This window comes from Pteronotus mesoamericanus, unplaced genomic scaffold (genome assembly GCF_021234165.1).
Source record: "Pteronotus mesoamericanus isolate MK-2021 breed Mesoamerican mustached bat unplaced genomic scaffold, CSHL_Meso_final contig_411, whole genome shotgun sequence".
Lineage (NCBI taxonomy): Eukaryota > Metazoa > Chordata > Mammalia > Chiroptera > Mormoopidae > Pteronotus > Pteronotus mesoamericanus.
Window position 1 is genome coordinate 157,124 of NW_026555154.1, and position 19,048 is coordinate 176,171.

The window sequence follows — 19,048 nt, forward strand, 5'->3', positions numbered from 1 at the left end:
TTCCTCCTTTCCCTTCACTTAGTGGTGGGGGTGGGAAGGTGTTTCTTTTTCTTCCCATTATTGTGAGACTCTTTTTTGCTTCTGCTTAAGTTGATCTGTCTTGATTTCCTGACTTTGTGGTGTGCTACTTATTTTTTATTCTTAGAACTTGTCCCTCTGTCATAGGTGGGCACAGGTAACCAGGTTCTTGATGATCACAGACAAAAAATTGAAGTGAACACAGAATTTATAGCAGAAAGTGAGAGAAAGCAGATTTATTAAGCCACACAGAACATGGGAGCAGGCCAACTCTGAGCAGAGCAGAGCTGAGAAGAACCTAACAGCCCTGACCTCAGGGCCTAGAAGGCTTTTGTTCTTTTAGGGTGCATCTCTCCTGGCTAGTTTTGGTGGGCTTTTATTGTGCATGTACAAGTAGTTATATTGTTTTAAAGTTACTGCACATGTGGTCTCCCATGATTTCCTTGATTGACTACTGGGAAGAGGGTCCCACTATGCTAATTTATTATAATACTATTATAATGAAGCAGGGGTCGGGTAGCATCTTCTGCACAGGTGCATTCTTGATTCACTAGGACTCAGTGCTTTTCCAGAAAGCAGGAATTACCAGTCTCAGAACAGGGTCTCTGTCCTTTATCCATGTTCTTTATCTTAGCCTTGGGGCACCTCTGGATTTTCCCCCTTCCTGACTATCTCCTGCTTCCACTTCCCCCTTGAGAGACATGGTTCTCAAAAATCTTTTTGGGGTTGTTGAAGGGCGAAGATCATTCTTGTATAACTTATTCCAGGTTAAATGGGGCAGTAGTCCCTGCCTATTGAGAACCACAAACTCTCACCCTATTCTATCAAGACGTTGAAGAGGAACTCTTGAGGCCATCACAGATACGGTATGTTGGTCAGCTTCAATGTCATTCTCAGGGAGTGGTTGGAAACCCTTGAGCATCATCAAGTTGATGTGAAACTGCTAAAGTCTAGAAGATAAAATTTAACAAGTAAATTAAACGAACAAGGTCCTAAAAATAATAAGATCAGCAATGTTATTAAGGGGCTTAGGAGTGGTAGTAGCCACGTTAAGCTAAGGAGCCAAGAGGTCAGAGTATCCCTACTTCCTTGACCATGTTGATTATATTTGTGTAGCGACTCTGTCTGCTCAAAAATTTTCCTTATGTTAGTTTCAACCATTCCAGAATTAGTTACTCAGGTGCAGCAGGTTTTGTTGATGACCCTACCTTGTTGTGCTAGAAGATAGTCAAGGGCGAGGTGGTTATCCATGACTACATTTGCCAGTGAGTCTACCAATCTTGATAGTCCAACTAGAGCATCGGCGGTATCTTCTACAATCTTAGTGAGTTCCCTTAGAGTGGCCTCATGGTAGGTGAAGCCTCCCCAGGGGACTGAAGCGGCTATAGTGGCAACAGCTCCAGCCACTTCTAAACCGAAAGCTCATTTCTTTTCTTCCAAGAGACAGACTTCCAGGACCCTGGGTTATGTTTATTATAGTAAGGTCTCGGGGTGCCAGGGTCCCTAAGGAAGAGCCACCTCCATGTTTAGAGTTGCTGAGATGTGTGTAAGCAGTAGCTTCTTGGAGTTCTGGATGATCTGTTAGCCAGTTACTGGGAGTCCCACACAGCCAGAAAGGCCCGGGGGTGCTGCAATGACTGTGGCACTGGCGGAGTTATATTTGTTAAAGAGGGCGTATGGCAAAGGGGAAAGGCAATCCTTAATGGGGCCTAAATTATATCCCTAATCTTCCCCTCCTACAGGGGGTGGCAGGAATTTTGCTAATACCCCTTGAAGGGTTTGGTTCAATTTCCAACTAGCACATTTTAAAGTATCATTGGTATCTGCATTATGAATTTTGTCAAAGCAGCAAAGGGTACTGTTAGGAATGCAGTTAGAATCATAATTCGGTAGCATACTATATGTGACCAATTCAAAGGTTTAAAAATTTATCCCTCAGAAAGATTCCCTAGAAATCTGGAACTTGAAAGAGAGGCCAGGGCTTCAAATGGGTTAATGGCCCTGGTATGAGCATTATTATAACATGGGGTGCATCCTATAGTACTGTCGCATTTAAGAGAGGTCCTGGAGTAATTAAATGACTTTAATTATAGTGGGGTCATACAGAAGCACAAAGGAGGGTTGCATTCCCACCTGACTCTTAAAGAAAAAGAAGAATGTGTATAATTAGCAGAAGAACTCAAAGCATTGATTAAGGATTCATTGGCTATTAGGTAGGCTTTTATATGAGTGTTATATCTGGAAGGAGTTTCTGGGTTAGGATGACATACTCAACATTGGGCCAGATTTTCTCCTGCTGCTAAGGTGTGAGAAGTATTTACTAAAAAATTTTCTTCCCATCCCCCAATTACAAGATGTAGGTGAGTAAAAAAGAGTTAATAGAAACAACAAAGAGGTTTTCATTATGGACTATTATAGATATGATTCCACCCAGAAGGAAGTAAATAAGCTTTCATACAGAGGGCTAGTACTAATATAAACGTCCCAAGAAAGGTAACTATCTGGAACAATGATGATTTTAGTACATTGTCATCAATCATTACTTATTTTTTAGGGCTTTCTCCTTGTAACTGTAGCTCTCTAAGATCCTTTTCTAATACCCTACCAAAGAGGTGAGGACTGTCCCTGAACCCTTGTGGCAATACTGTCCAAGTTTATTGCTAATGTATCATCATCTTTGGATCAGTCCATTCAAAAGCAAACAAATACTGAGAGCCAGGATGCAAAGGGATGCAGAAGAAGACATCTTTTAAATCTAACACTGAATACCACTGAGCATCATCAGGTACCTGTGAGAGCAATGTATAAAGATTAGCTACTATGGGATGTAAAGGAACTACTGCTTCATTGACTAATCCTAGATCCTGCACTAGCCTATACTCTCCAGTGGATTTTATCACTGGTAAGATGGGAATGTTGCAAGGAAATTGACAAGAAACTATGAGCCCATGCTGTATAAATTTAGTTATGATAGGCTGTAACCCCTCCAAGGCATCTCATTTAACAGGATACTGTTTCCTATGGGGATACCTGATCTGGGCTTTAATTGGATTTTAATTGGTAATGCAGTCTTTGCTCTTCCTGGAATCCCTGACTCCCAAACTACTGGGTTTACTGCATCTAGAACCGAACTTGAGATTTCTTCCTGGTTTCGGCTACTATGACTTATCATGCCCTTGTTTAACTCAGGTGGATCTTCAGGGAACAACAAGATGGCTCCCATTTGGGCTAAAAGGTCCTGGCCTAACAGAGGGATAGGGCACTGAAGAACAATCAAAAAGGAGTGTTTGAATATTTGACTCTCAAATTGACAAGTAGTAGAGAGTGTATAGAAATAAACCTTAAGGTTTCCTTCAGCTCCCATTATCTTAGCTGATTTGGAGGAAAGAGATCTAGAGTAAGAGTTAAGGACAGAGTAAGTGGCCCCAGTGTCAACAAGAAAGTTAATTTTCTTACCTGCTACACCTAGAGTTACCCGGGGCTCCTCGGTAGAGATGGAAATTTGAGTATTCCCTGGGGCCAACATGTTCCCCAGGCACTCTCAGTCCTCAAGAGTAGCCATGGCCTTGGGTGATGACTCCTTTCCACTCTGGAAATGGGGGCAGTCTACCTTCCAGTGACAGGGGTCAGAACTGATATTCTTGCATAGAGGATAGGGTCCCAGAGGTGATCGAGTGCAGTTCTTTGCCCAGTGTCTGGGGTGCCTGCACTTATAACAGGTCTGATCCTTTTCCCCTGATTCTTTGGAGACCTCCCTGAGCTCCCCTGATGGGGCTGGTTTCTGCTAACAGCACTACTAAAGGCAAGTGCAAGGAGTTGAGCTTGCTTTTCCCTTTCCTTCTTTCCTCCAAATTCCTATTATTAAAGACCGAGAAGGCAGTATCCATGAGCTGGCCTCGGGGGTGTCTGCGGGCCCATGTGCAATTTCTGAAGCTTCCTGCGAATATCAGGAGCAGACTGACTTATAAAATGCTGTCCTATCAAGATTTGACCCTCCAGAGAGGACAGATCCAAGTTAGTATATTTCTGGAAGGCTTCTACTAGTCTGTTTCTGAAGAGAGCTGGGTTCTCCTCCTTTCCCTGTGTGATTTCCCTAATATTTTAATAAGTTACAGGTTTCTTGATGCAGTTTCTCATTCTTGCCAGTAGGCAATCCATCATTGTGTCCCTACTCCGGATACCCGCCTGAGTATTGTATCCCCAGTTGGAATCCTGGTCTGGGACAGCTTGGGGAGCATGCTAGTTAGTGCCAGGGTTCTGGGTATGCAGCTGGTCTGAATGTCTATGGGCCTTCTCCCAGAGCCGCTGTTTCTCATCTGGGGAGCAGCAGGTGCTCAGAATTATGTACACGTCTCTCCATGACATATTAAAGGCTAAAGTAAGAGTCTGGAAATTACTAGTGAAATTCGAAGGGTCCTCCGAAAAACTCCCTAGCCTGTCTTTACATTGTAAGTCAGTTATAGAGAAGGGCACTTGTACTCTTACAGCGCCCTCAGCTCCTGCTACTTCCCTCAAGGGTAAGAGTGTGACAGTGGTGAGGAGTTAAGAAGCACCACTCCTAGTATGTCCTGCTGGGCTGAGTTTTTTCTCAGCTGGTGGCTTTAGGTTGTCCATAGAATAGGGTGGTGGAGAGGTTGATCCCTCTAAGGTAGGGGCAGAGGCTCCCGAACTCTGGAGTCCCCTTGATCTCTCTTGAGAGACAGGTGGAGAATTGAGGAGGGTATCTTCTAATTGATCAACACTTGGGCCATTAGGTTCTGTTGGGGTAGGTGTGGGGCAAACGGAGGGATCTCGGTACAGACCCATAAATGCCTGCACGTAAGGAATTTCATACCATTTGCCTTCCCTGCGGCAGAATACATCTAACTGTAGGATAGTATTATAATTCCTGCTCCCATTTTCTGGCCATACTTCTCCATCCCCTAATTTATACTGGGGCCAAACAGTGTTACAAAAGAAAACTAATCTCTTCCTTTTTACATTTTTAGGGTCAAATTTATTCCAATCGCTAAGAATGCAACCCAGTGGTGATTTGGAGGGAATGGAAAGTGTGGTTCCCATCCTGACTGTGGTGATCCTAAAGAGAAAGAAAAAAAAAACCCCACAAAGATACTCCCTTGCAATCTAGAGATGTCCCTTCTTGCTTGCCTCAGGAGCTTTCTTAGCGGGTCACAGGGCATCCCCCAGGATCCCACTGACCTACCAGACGTCTCTAGCTAAAGAAATCCTAGTGAATGTCAACCGACAGAAATCTAAAAGACTTGAGAGGATCACCACAGTCTAGTTTTGTTTCTTTTTCTGTTTGATTCAGGGGTTTTGAATTCCCTGGACACTATTTGCTTACTGAGTGTCCAGGCTGCAAAGAACTATTGGGAGGGAACCACTCCAGCATCCTTGAGCAATTACCTATAATCCTGATGATCCCAGACCCATTACTCTATCTAAGTAACCTGAACATGTTTTGACTCCTGTATTCTCCATCTACCGAGACCCTCATATTATTATAAGCCTTCAGATCTGGGGCAAAGGAGGTATCTTACTAGCATCATAGTTTCTGGCCCCATAAACTACCAAGAGAGGCATCAAGATGACCTTATAAAATTATTCTTTTTCAAATCACAAAGAGCACACTCAGGTATTTTATATAATTTTCTAGAGCTTTAAGAAATTGTACCGGAGTCTGAAATTTCCCTAATAGGGACCTCAAGAGGTATCTAAAGCCCCCTCTCCCTTTGTACTGGTGGTGTATCTCCTAGAGGGATGACGCACTGAGAGGGGACATTAAAATACCCCTGTAGAGGCAAGTAAACCATCTTAGAATTTCAAATTCAATTAATTGGGTAAGAGTGGCTCCACATGGCCATTTCTGGTAACAAATGACCAGTAGGTGCCTGTTAAGTGGCTCTGGCCAATGTTGCTGTTTACCATAATAGTATGTGCATGCCAAAGATGGGAGTGGCTCATTCTTGCAACTATATGTAACATTAGAACTATTAATCACCCCAAAGTAGATATTTTTGTAACAGGGTACAGCTAGGGTGCCCCCAAAAGGGAATTTGCAACAGGGTCCAGAACTTGGGGCATTCAAGAAAAACACAGGATATTTCTCCCCCCTCACAAGGGAGGCTGCCATGGGGGATGGGAGACAAGGAGCAGAACCACTTAGAGTCACCTTGCATATCAGTAACAGGACAACTCTACACCTCCCATGCAAATACAGTTATTTTGCATATCAATAAAACCAATCAGGAAGGTCTGCACAACTCCAACCCAAGATGTAACTAGGAACCAACTCCCCCTGATACAGGGCATGTTCAGGAGAGCTCAGAGATGGCTCACTCCTATGGAGTCATAGGGAGAAGGGGGTGGGGGAGACAAGACGAAGACCAAGCAGGAAGGAAAGGGGAGGAAGGACTCCTGCTAGTGGGCCATGAGAATGCCCCACATGGCTTTGGACTAAGAAATAGAGAGCTCGGTGACACAGCTGATGGCACTGGGAGCTGCGAGAGGCCTGCCTAACTAGGTTCTGGACATCTGTTCCTCTTCCTCTGAAGGAAGGAACCCCAGACTGGTCCAACTGGTCTGACAGGGCAAAATGGGGGAAAGGCAGGACTGTGCATTGGTGAATGTCCCAAAGGGACTCCAAAACCCAATGACAGCGTTCACAACCCAAAACCTACACAACCCTTGAACAAATAGTTCCCTTCCCCTTTCCAAAACTCTGCCACCAAAAGCCATAACTTCTAAGGGCAGTGGGCAAAGAACCTGGAACAGAGGGACCCTGGGGAAATGCCAAATGACAGATGATGCCAGTGCTGTGGGCAGCCTAGAGGACTAGAGGGCCCTGGAATGGGAAGCTACTGTGGCTTCCTTGGAGGATTTGGCAGCAACATCCAGGGCTGGGCAAAGGTCACAGCCAGGGTCAGGATTGGGGCTGAGACCATGGACTTCATAGAGGCAAGGCCAAGGACAAGGAGTGGATTCCCATCACCAAGCTGGGCCGCCTGGTCAAAGACATGAAGATCAAGTCCCTGGAGGAGATCTATCTCTTCTCCCCGGCCGTCAAAGAATATAAGATCATTGACTTTTTCTTGGGGGCATCCCTCACAGGTGAGGTTTTGAAGATTATCCCCATGCAAAAACAGACATGTGCTGGCCAGAGGACTTGGTTCAAGGCATTTGTCATCATTGAGGACTACAATGGACATATTGGTCTGTTAAGTGCTCGAAGGAAGTAACCACTGCTATCTGTGGGGCCATCATCCTGGCCAAGCTCTCTATTGTACCTTTGTGGTGAAGCTACTTGGGGAACAAGATCGGCTAGTCCCACACTGGCCCTTGCAAGGCGATCGCCGCTGTGGCTCTGTGCTGGTGCATCTTGTCCTTGTTCCCAGAGACACTGGCATCATCTCAGCCCCTGTGCCCAGGAAACTGCTGCTGATGGCCAGTAGCAACACCTGCTACACCTCAGCCAGGGGCTGCACTGACACCCTGGGCAACTTCACCAAGGCCACCTTTGATGTCACCTGCAAGAGCTACAGCTATCTCACACCAATCTCTGTAAAGATACCTTGTTCACCAAGTGTCACTATCAGAAATTCACTGACCATCTTGTAAAGATCCACCCCAGAGTGTGCAGATGACCCAGGATCCAGCTGTGGTCACCACATAATTTTGTATAAGAAAAATAAAATGAATTAAGCCTGTCAAAAATATAAATAAATAAACACACACACACACACACACACACACACACACACAACCTACAGATGTTCTGTGTGCTTTTTGCATGAGTTGCTGAGAGAAGGGTGTATAAACCTCTCTCTTATGCTTGTGTGATTCTTCTTGCAGTCCTGTCATCCTTTGCTTTATATGTTTCTAAGCCATTGCCCATGGGAAACCTTGGGAGTGCATAAAGGAAGGAGAGCGCATGCAGAAGTTGGGGACAGGGAGCTGGGGTTGGGAAGGTCCAGAAGGCACAAGCCTGAAAGATTCCAGATAGGACCTGTCAGTTGAGATGACTTGTGATGGGGCATTGGAGGAGGGGAGTTCTACGAATAGGGTCTCCCAGGGAGTCCTCAAGGGATGAGCGGGAGCAGAAAACATCCAGTTGCGAAGGGGGCACCCAAACAGGAGAACCATTGGAGGAAGAGGGAGCCACATCTCCCACTGCTCCTGAGAGTCCACTTCATCTGCTACTAGCACCTTGTTTACCTGTGACTTACTGACCTGCTACCCTATTCACCTGTGCATATCCTCCTCCCTCCTCTCTAGGACTTTATCTGACCCCCAACTCTCCCCCCCTTCCCATACTGTCCGAAGTTTCTCTTCCCCTCCCATCTTCCCTACACCCCTTCCTGTCACACCCCTTCCCTAAGCCCACCCCTTTACTGACTGCCCCTCCCACTCTCCTCCCCTAGCCTCCTCACTGCATATCCTGCCTGGCAGCCTTGGACACCCTGAGAGGACCAGGATATTTTACTGGGTCCTTCTGCTCCAGCTTTCCCCATCACTCAGACATGAATGTAAGTAAAAGTAAGCATGGGGTTATCAATGGTTTGTTCCTTTTTACTGGGCTCTTTCACGCTGTGGTTCAATAATAGCATTTTCATGGGGGCCTTGATGGGAACTCAGTCCTTCCCGTAGACAGAGGGCAGACCCCATGGCAGGTTTCTTGACCAGCCTGAACAGGCTATGGTCAAGAACAGCTGTCCACATCCACTTCTGGGTCCTGTGAGTACTGCCTGGATGAAACACAGCAGGAGTAACAGGTTGGAAACCTGAAAATTGTGACTTTGCAGGGTCAGTAAAGAAAGGTTTATTTTCTTTTTTTTAAAAATTTTAATTGAAGTATAATTGACTTTCAATGTTCCAGGTGTACAACATAGTGATTCGAAATTTATACATATTAAGAGATGATCAACGTGATAGGCCTAGTAACCATCTGTCCCCATACAAAATTATTATATTGTCTTTATTTCATATGCTGTACATTATAACTTGGTGACTTATTTATTTTATAACGGAAAGTTTATACCTTTTAAGCCCCTTCACCTACTTTGCTTATCTTCTCAAATTCCCTCCTCTCTAACAACGTGTTTTCTGTTACTGGGAATCTGTTTCTGTTTTATTTGTATTCTATTTTAGGTTTCACATATAAGTAAAATCACATGTTTTTTTTCTGACTGACTCATTTCATTTAACATAATACCCTCTAGGTCCATCTGTGTTGTCATGAATGGCGAGATTTTATTCTATTTTTTATAAAGATTTTATTTATTTATTTATGATGGCCATTCTGACTGGTGTGAAGTGGTATTTCATTGTGATTTTAATTTGCATTTCTCTGATGGCTAGTGATGCTGAGCATCCTTTTATATGTCTCTGGGCCCTGTCTATATCCTCCTTGGAGAAGTGTCTGCTCAGGTCCTTTGACCATTTTTTAATTGGATTGTTTGTCTTCCTGGAGTGGAGTTGTGTGAGTACTTTATACATTTTGGAGATGAAACCACTGTCTGAGGTATCATTGGAAAATATATTTTCCCATACAGTTGGCTCCCTTTTCATTTTGCTGATGTTTTCTTTAGCCATGCAGAAGCTTCTTATTTTGATGAAGTCCCAATTGTTTATTCTTTCTTTTATGTCCCCTTCTCTAGGGGACATATTGGTGAAAATATTGCTGCATGGGATATCTGAGAGTCCCCTGCCTATGTTCTCCTGTAGGACTTTTATGGTATCATGACTTACATTTAAGGCTTTTATCCATGTTGAGTTTATTTTTGTATATAGTGTCAGTTGGTGGTAGAATTTCAATTTTTTGCATGTAGCTGTCTATGGTACATTTACGCAATGGAATACTACAGAGCAGAAAGAAAGAGCTACTACCCTTTGCAACAGCATGGATGGAACTGGAGAACATTATGCTAAGTGAAATAAGCCAGGAGGTGAAAGAAAAATACCATATGATCTCATCTATAAGTGGAACCTAATCAGCAAAACAAGCAGGCAAGGAAAATATGACTAGCAACATTGAAAGAAAGAAGAATACTACAGGGACGGGAGGGAGGGAGGGACGAGGTAGTGGGAAGGGGAAAGGAAGGGTCAGATCAAGGAACAGGTGTGAAGGACACATGGACGAAGCCAAGGTGGGGAAGGATAGAGGAGGGAAAGTGGGGTGAGTGGGGCAGGGGAGAGTGGTAGCGGGTAAATGGAGACAAATATATTGGATCAATAAAATAATTTTTTAAAAACCTTTAAATAAAAAGGTTTTTCTAATTTATTTTTAGAGAGGGGAAGGGAGGGAGAAAGAGAGGGAGAGAAACGTCAATGTTTGGTTGCCTCTTGTGCACCCCACACAGGGGACCTGGTCTGCAACCGAGGCATGTGCCCTAGAATGGGAATTGAACTAGAAACCCCTTGGTTCGCAGGCTGGCGCTCAATCACTGAGTCACACCAGACAGGGCAAGATTCTTTTTAATGAATTGAATATTTCATGTACATAATAATGTATATATGTATCAGTTCTTCTTTATCCAATCCTATGAATGGGCACTTGGGGCGCTTCCATTTCTCAGCTATTTTAAATAATGCAGCAGTGAACACAGGGTGCATATATCTTTCAAGTTGATGTTTTCAATTTTTTTGAATAAAAATACCCAGACATAGAATTACTGAATTTTATGGTAGTTGTATTTCTAATTTTTTCAAGAATCACCATACTGTTTTTCATCATAGCTGTACAAATTCACATTTCCACCAAGAGTGGAGAAACATTCTCTTTTCTCCACATCCTCACCAACACTTGTTTGTTGTCATTTTGATCTTGCACCATTTTATTCTAGTGTCAGAGTACAGATCTCTTGGCTAGATTTATTCCCGACTATTTTATTATTTTTGATGCAACTGTAAATGAAATTGTTTCCTTAATTTCTTTTCCTGATTTACTGTTATTAGTATATTGAAACACAACAGATTTTCTGTATATTAATTGTGTATCCTGCAACTTACTATATTTATTGATTACTTCTAAGCGTTTTTTGGTGGAATCTTTGGAATTTCCTATCCTGTCATCTACAAATAAGGAGTTTTACTTTTTCCTTTCCAATTTGGATGACTTTCATTTTTTTTTCTTGTCTCATTTCTGTAGCTAGCACATGCAGTATTATGTTGAATAAAAGTGGTGAGAGTGGACATCTTTGCCTTTTTCCTGATCTTAGAGGAACAGATTTTCACTGTTAAGTAAGTGTGTTGTTAGTAGTGGGTTTGTCATTTATGGACTTTATTATGTTGAGGTACATTTTCTCTATATCTACGTAGTTCCGAATTTTTATTATAAATGAATGTTGAGTTTTATCAAATGCTTTTTCCGAATCTATAGAAAGGATATGGACTTTATCCTTCATTTTATTCAGGTGGTATATCACATTGATTGAATTTTGGATTTGAACTATTCTTGCATCCTGGGGATAAATGCCACTTGATCCTGGCATATGATTCTTTTCATGTATTATTGAGTTCAGTTTGCTAATATTTGTTGAGGATTTTTGCATCTATTTCATGAAGGATACTGGCCTGTAATTTTGTTTGTAGCGTCTTCTCCCAGTTTTGGTATCAGGATGATGCTGGCCTGGTAGAATGAGTTTGGAAGCGTTCCTTCCTCTTATTTTTTTTTTTTTTAAATAGTTCTTTCAATGTTTGGTAAAATTCACCTGTCAAGTGATCTAGTTCTGAACTTTTATTTGCTGGGGTTTTTTGATTATCAATTGAATCTTATTAGTAATAATCAGCCCCTTCAGGTTTTCTATTTCTTCTCAAGTCATCTTGGTAGATTGTATGTGTGTAGGAATGTATCCATTTCTTCTAGGTTTTACAATTTGATGGTGTAAATTTTTGTGTAATAGTTTCTTATGATATTTTGTTTTCCTGTGGTATTGTTTTGTAACTTTCTTTCATTTCTGATTTTGCTTATTTGGACGCTCTCTTTCTCTTTCTCTCTCTCTCTCTCTGTCTGTCTAAAGGATTTTCAATTTTGTGTATCTTTTAAAAAAATCATTGCTTTTTCTAAATCTTTAAAAATTAAAAAAAATTTTTTTATTGTTCAAATACATTTGTCTCCACCTTCCCACCACCACTTTCCCCTGTTCCCCTCCCCATCCTCCCTCCCTCAATCCTTTTCCACTTTAGCTTTGTCCACGGGTCTTTTATGCATGTTCCTTGACTTGACCCTTCCCTTCCCTTTCCCTGCCTCGCCCCCTCCTTCCCTCTTGATTCTGTTGGTTTCTTTTTTCTTCCATTGTTGTTGGTTATATTTTCCTTGCTTGTTTGTTTTGTTTTTTAGGTTCCACTTATAGGTGAGATCATATGGTATTTGTCTTTTGCCCTCTGGCTTATTTCACTTAGCATAATGCTCTCCAATTCCATCCATGCTGTCGCGGAAGGTAGTAGCCCTTTCTTTCTTTCTGCTGCATAGTGTTCCACTGTGTAAATGTACCATTGTTTTTTGATCCACTCATTTACTGATGGGCTCCTAGGTTGCTTCCAAAACTTGGCTATTGTAAATTCTGCTGCTATGAACATTGGGCTGCATAGATTCTTTTGAATTGGTGTTTTGGGATTCTTAGGGTATAATCCCAGCAGTGGAATCGTTGGGTCAAAAGACAGTTTGATTTTTAGCTTTTTGAGGAAATTCCAAGGTGTTTTCCGCGGTGGCTGCGCCAGTCTGCATTCCCACCAACAGTGTACTAGGGTTCCCTTTTCTCCACAGCCTTGCCAGCACCCATTTTTTGTTGATTTGTTTATGATGGCCATTCTGACCAGTCTGAAGTGGTATCTCACTGTAGTTTTAATTTGAATTTCTCTGATGTCTACCAATGCTGAGCATCCTTTCATATGTCTCTGGGCCCTCTGTATCTCTTCCTTGGAGAAGTGTCTGTTCAGGTCCTTTCCCCATTTTTGAATTGGATCGTTTGTCTTCTGGGAGTGAAGTCCTGTGAGTTCTTTATATATTTTGGGGATCAAACCTCTGTCTGATGTATCATTGGCAAATACATTTTCCCATACCTTTGGCTCCCTTTTCATTTTGCTGTTGTTTTCTTTAGCCATGCAGAAGCTTCTTCTTTTGATGAGGTCCCACTTGTTTATTCTTTCCTTTATGTCCCTTGCTCTAGGGGACATATTGGTGAAAATATTGCTGCATGGGATATCTGAGAGTCTCCTGCCTATGTTCTTCTCTAGGACTTTTATGGTGTTGCGACTTATATTTAAATCTTTTATCCATATTGCGTTTATTTTTGTGTATTGGGGCCAGTTGGTGGTTGAATTTCAATTTTTGCATGTAGCTGTCCAGTTCTCCCAACACCATTTGTTGAAGAGGTTATTTTTAATCCAATTTATGCTTCTTCCCCTTTTGTCAAATATTAATTGACCATAGAGATATGGGTTTATCTCTGGGCTATCTATTCTGTTCCACTGATCTATGTGTCTGTTCTTATGCCAGTACCAGACTGTTTTGATTACAGCGACCTTGTAATAGATAGTTTTATGTCCAGTACAAAAATCATTCCTAATTTCATTGATCTTTAAATTTTTCTTTAGCCTTTATTTTATTTCTGGTCTCATATTTTTTTTTTTTTTTACTTTCTTGTACTAATGCTGGTCTTTGTTTGTTCTTTTTTAATGTTTCTGTCCTTTTTTTCTTCTTAGTTGACTTCTAGTTTCATATTGTCATTGGAAAAGATACTTGACATGGTTTCAATCTGTTTATATTTATTGATAGTTGTTTTGTGGCCTCACATGCATCTGTCATTGAAGAATTTTCCATGTGCACTTGAAAAGAATGTGTATTCTGCTGTTTTTTGATGGAATGTTCTGTATATATCTGTTAAGTCAATCTGCACTAATATGTCATTTAAGGCCAATGAAACCTTATTTATTTTCTATATGGCTGATCTGTTGTTGTATGTGGGCTGCTAAAGTCCTCTTCTACTATTGTATGACTGTGAATTTATCTGGTTATGTTTGTTAATACTAGCTTTATACATACTGGTGTTCCTATGTTGGGTGCATAAATATTTACAAGTATTGTGTCTTTTTTTTTTTATCAATCCATTTATCATTATGTAGTGGTTTTGTCTCTTTTACAGTCTTTAAAAGTTTATTTTGTCTAAGTATCACTACCCCAGCTATCTTTTCATTTCCAATTACATAGAATATCTTTTTCCATACCTTTCCCTTGAGTTTGTGTATATTTAGATTTGAAGTAAGGTTTTTTTAAGAGGAAAATGAATAGGAATTGCTCTTTATCCAATCAGCCACCCTTTGTTTATAGATTGGAGCATTTAATGTGTTTACACTTGAAGTAATGATTAGATAGGTATATACTTATTGCCCATTTTTTAGTTGTTTTCTGATTGTTTTTGTAAGTCCTGTTCCTTTCTTCTTCTCTTGTATTTTGTGTATGTGCATGTGTGATTTGATGATATATTTTTGTGCTATATTTAGATTCTTTTTAAAAATGCATTTCATGTAAGTTTTTGGTTTTGGTTACCATGAGGGTCATGTATACCAACAGATGTATATAGCAGTCCATTTTCAGTAGATGGTCACTTAAATTATAATGCACTCTAAAAGCAATATTTTTATTCTCTTCTATATGTTCAATTTGTTTTTAAAAAATTTTATTTATTTATTTTTAGAAAGAGGGGAAGGGAGGAAGAAAGAGAGGGAGAGAAACATCAATGTGTAGCGACCTGTCACATGCCCCCTTCCATGGACCTGGCCCATAACCCAGGCATGTGCCCTGACTGGATATCAAACCAACAACCTTTTGCTTTGTGGGATGATGCTCAACAAATTGAACCATACCAGTCAGGGCCCCATAACTTCTGGCTCTGAAAATCAGTAAGGTTTGAGTCTGACTGAGATGGAGGGATCCTAGAGTCCAAGGTGTTCCCATGCATTACTCACTGACAGACTCACTTGCTCTGGCTCTAGTGCTGGGAAACAACTCAAAAGGCAGAAGGGCCATATGGGGAGGGACTGAATTGCTTGGCTTCAGGGTCAGCAGTGGAGGGGGTAGCTTTCTTCCAGATACAGCTGGCAGAAACCATTGTTTCTTTGCTGAGTACACCCCCCTACAGGGACAGGTAAGGACCATATCTGGATCTCCATCAAACCTGGCTAACACTGTTCTCTCTGCCCTGGCAATACTCACTTGACTCAACTTTCACACCCACCCAAGTGGTTTGCAGTAGCTTTTCCTTACAAACAGCCTGTCTTGGCTCATGCTTTGGACCTTCTTAAAATTCTCAAAGATTCAAAAACCCCAAACAAGCAATATCTGGCCTCCCTGTGCCCCTGTACCTCTTGCTAAATAGCCTCAACTCTAGCACTAGGAGTAGGCAGCCTCACTTCATAGCTCTGACTCTCCCAGGTACCTACCAAGTCCAGGAAAAGTGACAACTATCTGCAAATCACTTTGTAGTTCATACCAGGTATCCCTGGACAGAGCACAGGCAGAAGGTGACCTTGGCCTGCACCTTCCGAGAGGCCCTGGGACCAACACACCTGGTGGTCAGCTTCAGAACACACCAGAACACCACCCAACCACCTCCAAAAATGACATGCTCAAAGGGCAGACTCAGCTGGCACAAGTGCCTCCCTAAAACGAATGCTGCTCTGTAGGGTCAGCTGTTGCACAACAGCTCCTCCACTGTAGTCATGGCCAGTCCTCATAATCTGTCAGTCTTAGGGTCAATCCTTCCAAAAAGCAATCAAGGCTCAACTACAACATGAGGGCACAGACAACCCACACAAAGGACACACTTGGAACACCTGCTCAGGTGACCAGGGAGACTGCTCCACTGAACCCTATAAGACATAAAGCTACTCTACCAAGACTGGGAGACGTAACAGCTCTACTTAATGAATAGAAACAAACACAGGGAGCCAGCCAAAATGGGGAGACAAAAAACATGCCCCAAATAAACTAACAAAAAAAAAAAATGTCCAGGGAAAAAACAAACAAACAAACAAACAAGCAACTGAATGAAATGGAGGCAACCAATCTACCTGATACAGAGTTAAAAACAATGGTTATAAGGATGCTTAAGGAACTTAATGAGAACTTCAACAACATTAAAAAAAAGACAGAAACCACAAAAAGAAACCACTCTGAAGTGAAGAATACATTAGGGGGAATTGACAGTATATTAGATGAAGCAGAGAATCAAACTAGTGATTTTGAAGATAATATAGCAGAAAACACCCAATCAGACAGTAAAGAGAAAAAAAGTGTCCGAAAAAAAATGAGGACAGTTTAAGGGATTTCTGTGACAACATCAAGCATAACAACATTTATACTCTAGAGATACCAGAAGGAGAAACAAGAAATTGAATACCTATTTGAAGTAATAATGACAGAAATTTCCCCTATCCTGGTGAAGGGTATAAACATACAAGTCCAAGAAGCACAGACAGTCCCTAACAAGATGAACCCAAAGAGACCCGCACCAAGACACATCATAATTAAAAAGGCAAAGGTAAAGACAAAGATAAAATCTTAAAAGCAGCAAGAGAAAAAGAGTTACCTACCAGGAGCTCCCATAAGACTGTGAGCTGACTTCTCAACAGAGGCTTTGCAGGTCAGAAGGGATTGGTAAGAAATATTCAAAGTGATAGAAAACAAAGATCTACAACCAAGATTACCCTTCCCAGCAAGGCTATTATTTAAAATAAAAAAAGATAAAGAGCTTTCCAGACAAGAAAAAGCAAAAGGAGTCCCTCACCACCAAACCAGTATTATAAGAAATGTTAAAGTCTCCTTTAAGAATAAAAAAATTAAAAATATGAATAATAAAATGAAAATAACTATGTATCTATTAACAATTACATTAAATGCAAATGGATTAAATGCTCTAATCAAAAGGCATACCATGGCTGAAGGGATAACAAAACAAGACACTTACATATGATGTCTAAAAGAGACCCACTTCAAATTGAAAAACACACACAGACTGAAAATAAAGGAATGGAAGAAAAGTATTTCATGAGAATGGAAACTAGTTAAAAATCTGGGGTAACAACACTTATACTAGACAAAATAGATTTTAAAACAAAGGTTATAACAAGAGAGAAAAGAGGACCCCATGATTCCACTGCTAGGTATTTATCCAAAGGAACTGAGAACTCATTTGAAAAGACATATGCATTGATATGTTCATTACAGCATTATTTAAATAACCAAGATATGGAAGCAACTTAAGTGTCCATTAATATATGAATAAATAAAGAGAAAGTGGTGCATATATACAATGGAATATGACACAGCCATTAAAAGAAATGTAATTTTGCTATCCGCAACAACATGAATGGATGTAGAAGGTCCTGTGTTGACTGAAATAAATCAGAGGAAGATAAATGCCATAAGATTCCACTTTTATTATGAATCTAAAAACAAAAGAAACCCAAAATAAACAAGCAAAACTGAAACGATCTCATAGATTCAGAAAACATTTTAATGGTTGTCAGATGGGAGGGAGGCTAAGGGGCTGGAAAAAATGGAGAAGGGATTTAGAATAAAAAATCGGTAGTTACAAAGTAGTCATTGGCATGTAAAGTATAACATAAGAATATGGTCAATAATATTTTAATAACTATGTATAGTGTCACATGTGTGTAGATTTGTAGGGTGGTCACTCTGTAAGTTAATACATGTCTAATCACTGTGTACCTCTGAAAGTAATATAATACTGATATCAACTGTAATTGAAAAATTAAAAAAATTCCAGGTTCCTACTATGAAAATTTTTTTTTTCTCTATCTCTCATTAAAACACCACCACCACAAAAACAAAACCACTACTTTCTGGATAGACAGGATGACTTAGATCACCACATAGAGGTAAGCAGATTTTTTTTTTAGATTGGCATGTGCCAGATTTCTAGAGAGGGATCTAGAAGGTCCAGTGGTCAGGAACAGAATCATCCTAAATTAATCCCTCAATCAAAGAAGAATTTGTTCTGTTTTTTGAGTCTGTGAAGGAAGAATTTTCTTGATAGTCTTTATTGGAATATTCCCCCTCTTTAAGGCTGCGTTCTCACAGAGTTAAGCTCTTTTTTCCTCCTTCACCTTTGAGGACTGTGATAAACGAACCTGTCTTGCATGTCCCACCCAACCCTTGCTCATGGCCGTTGACTGTCAGAATCTTAACTTCATTGGCCCCATAATCTAGGTGGGAGTCAACTACTGGTACCAACATCTACACAATCTACACAGTTGCCATATGTGCACATGACTGAGGATTTTTACCAGTTGTTGACAAGGTGGTCTTTGTCTTTTTTGATACATGTGTTTAACTATTGTTCTGAGAGTGATGGTGACTACTCAAAGACAATGTATGGTTCTTACAAGCACATATTTTACTGACCTCAGCTTTGAAGGCTGAAGATGAAACTGTTACAGATTTGAAAGGCTGCTTTCTAGAGAAGTTTTATCTGCACAGAACTAAAGTTGATAAAGAATTATAATAAACTAATTTGAGTATTAAAAAAACCCCTAAAGTTGGGTATGTATTACACTGTGTGTTTATTTTCTTCTGAAACACTTGTAAATCTGTGGGGTTTTTTTTTTTTTTTTGGTAAAATAATACACTTGCTTCTTGTTTTGGTGACCATTAATTCCAGAAACTGTACATTCTTTACAGATCAGTCATCATGGTTGCTATTGATTCGCTTAGGTTGAACACTATGAAATAAAATCTGATTTTTCTGGCTGGCTATTTTGCATGTTTTCTTAACTTTCAATTTCATAGCTTTAATCAAAATATGCAAGGTCACTCTATTATTCAAATTATGTACTTCAGAAATCTAACATCATATGTCCCGGTTCAGAATCAAAATAAACATTCAAAGAAAATTTCAATAGCTTTAGAAACTTGGGCTAAATAATAATTTAGAATTAACTTTTGTTGCAATAATAATCCCAGCATTATTACAGTAGCAGCTGGCTGTTTTTGTCCATTATGTCAATGTCT

The 19,048-nt window shown here is 40.7% G+C and overlaps 1 pseudogene; it reads left to right on the forward strand.

Moving 5' to 3' along the window:
- The first annotated feature begins 6,814 nt into the window (after positions 1-6,814).
- LOC129073551 (40S ribosomal protein S2-like) lies at positions 6,815-7,690 on the forward strand (annotated as a pseudogene).
- Positions 7,691-19,048: the final 11,358 nt, after the last annotated feature.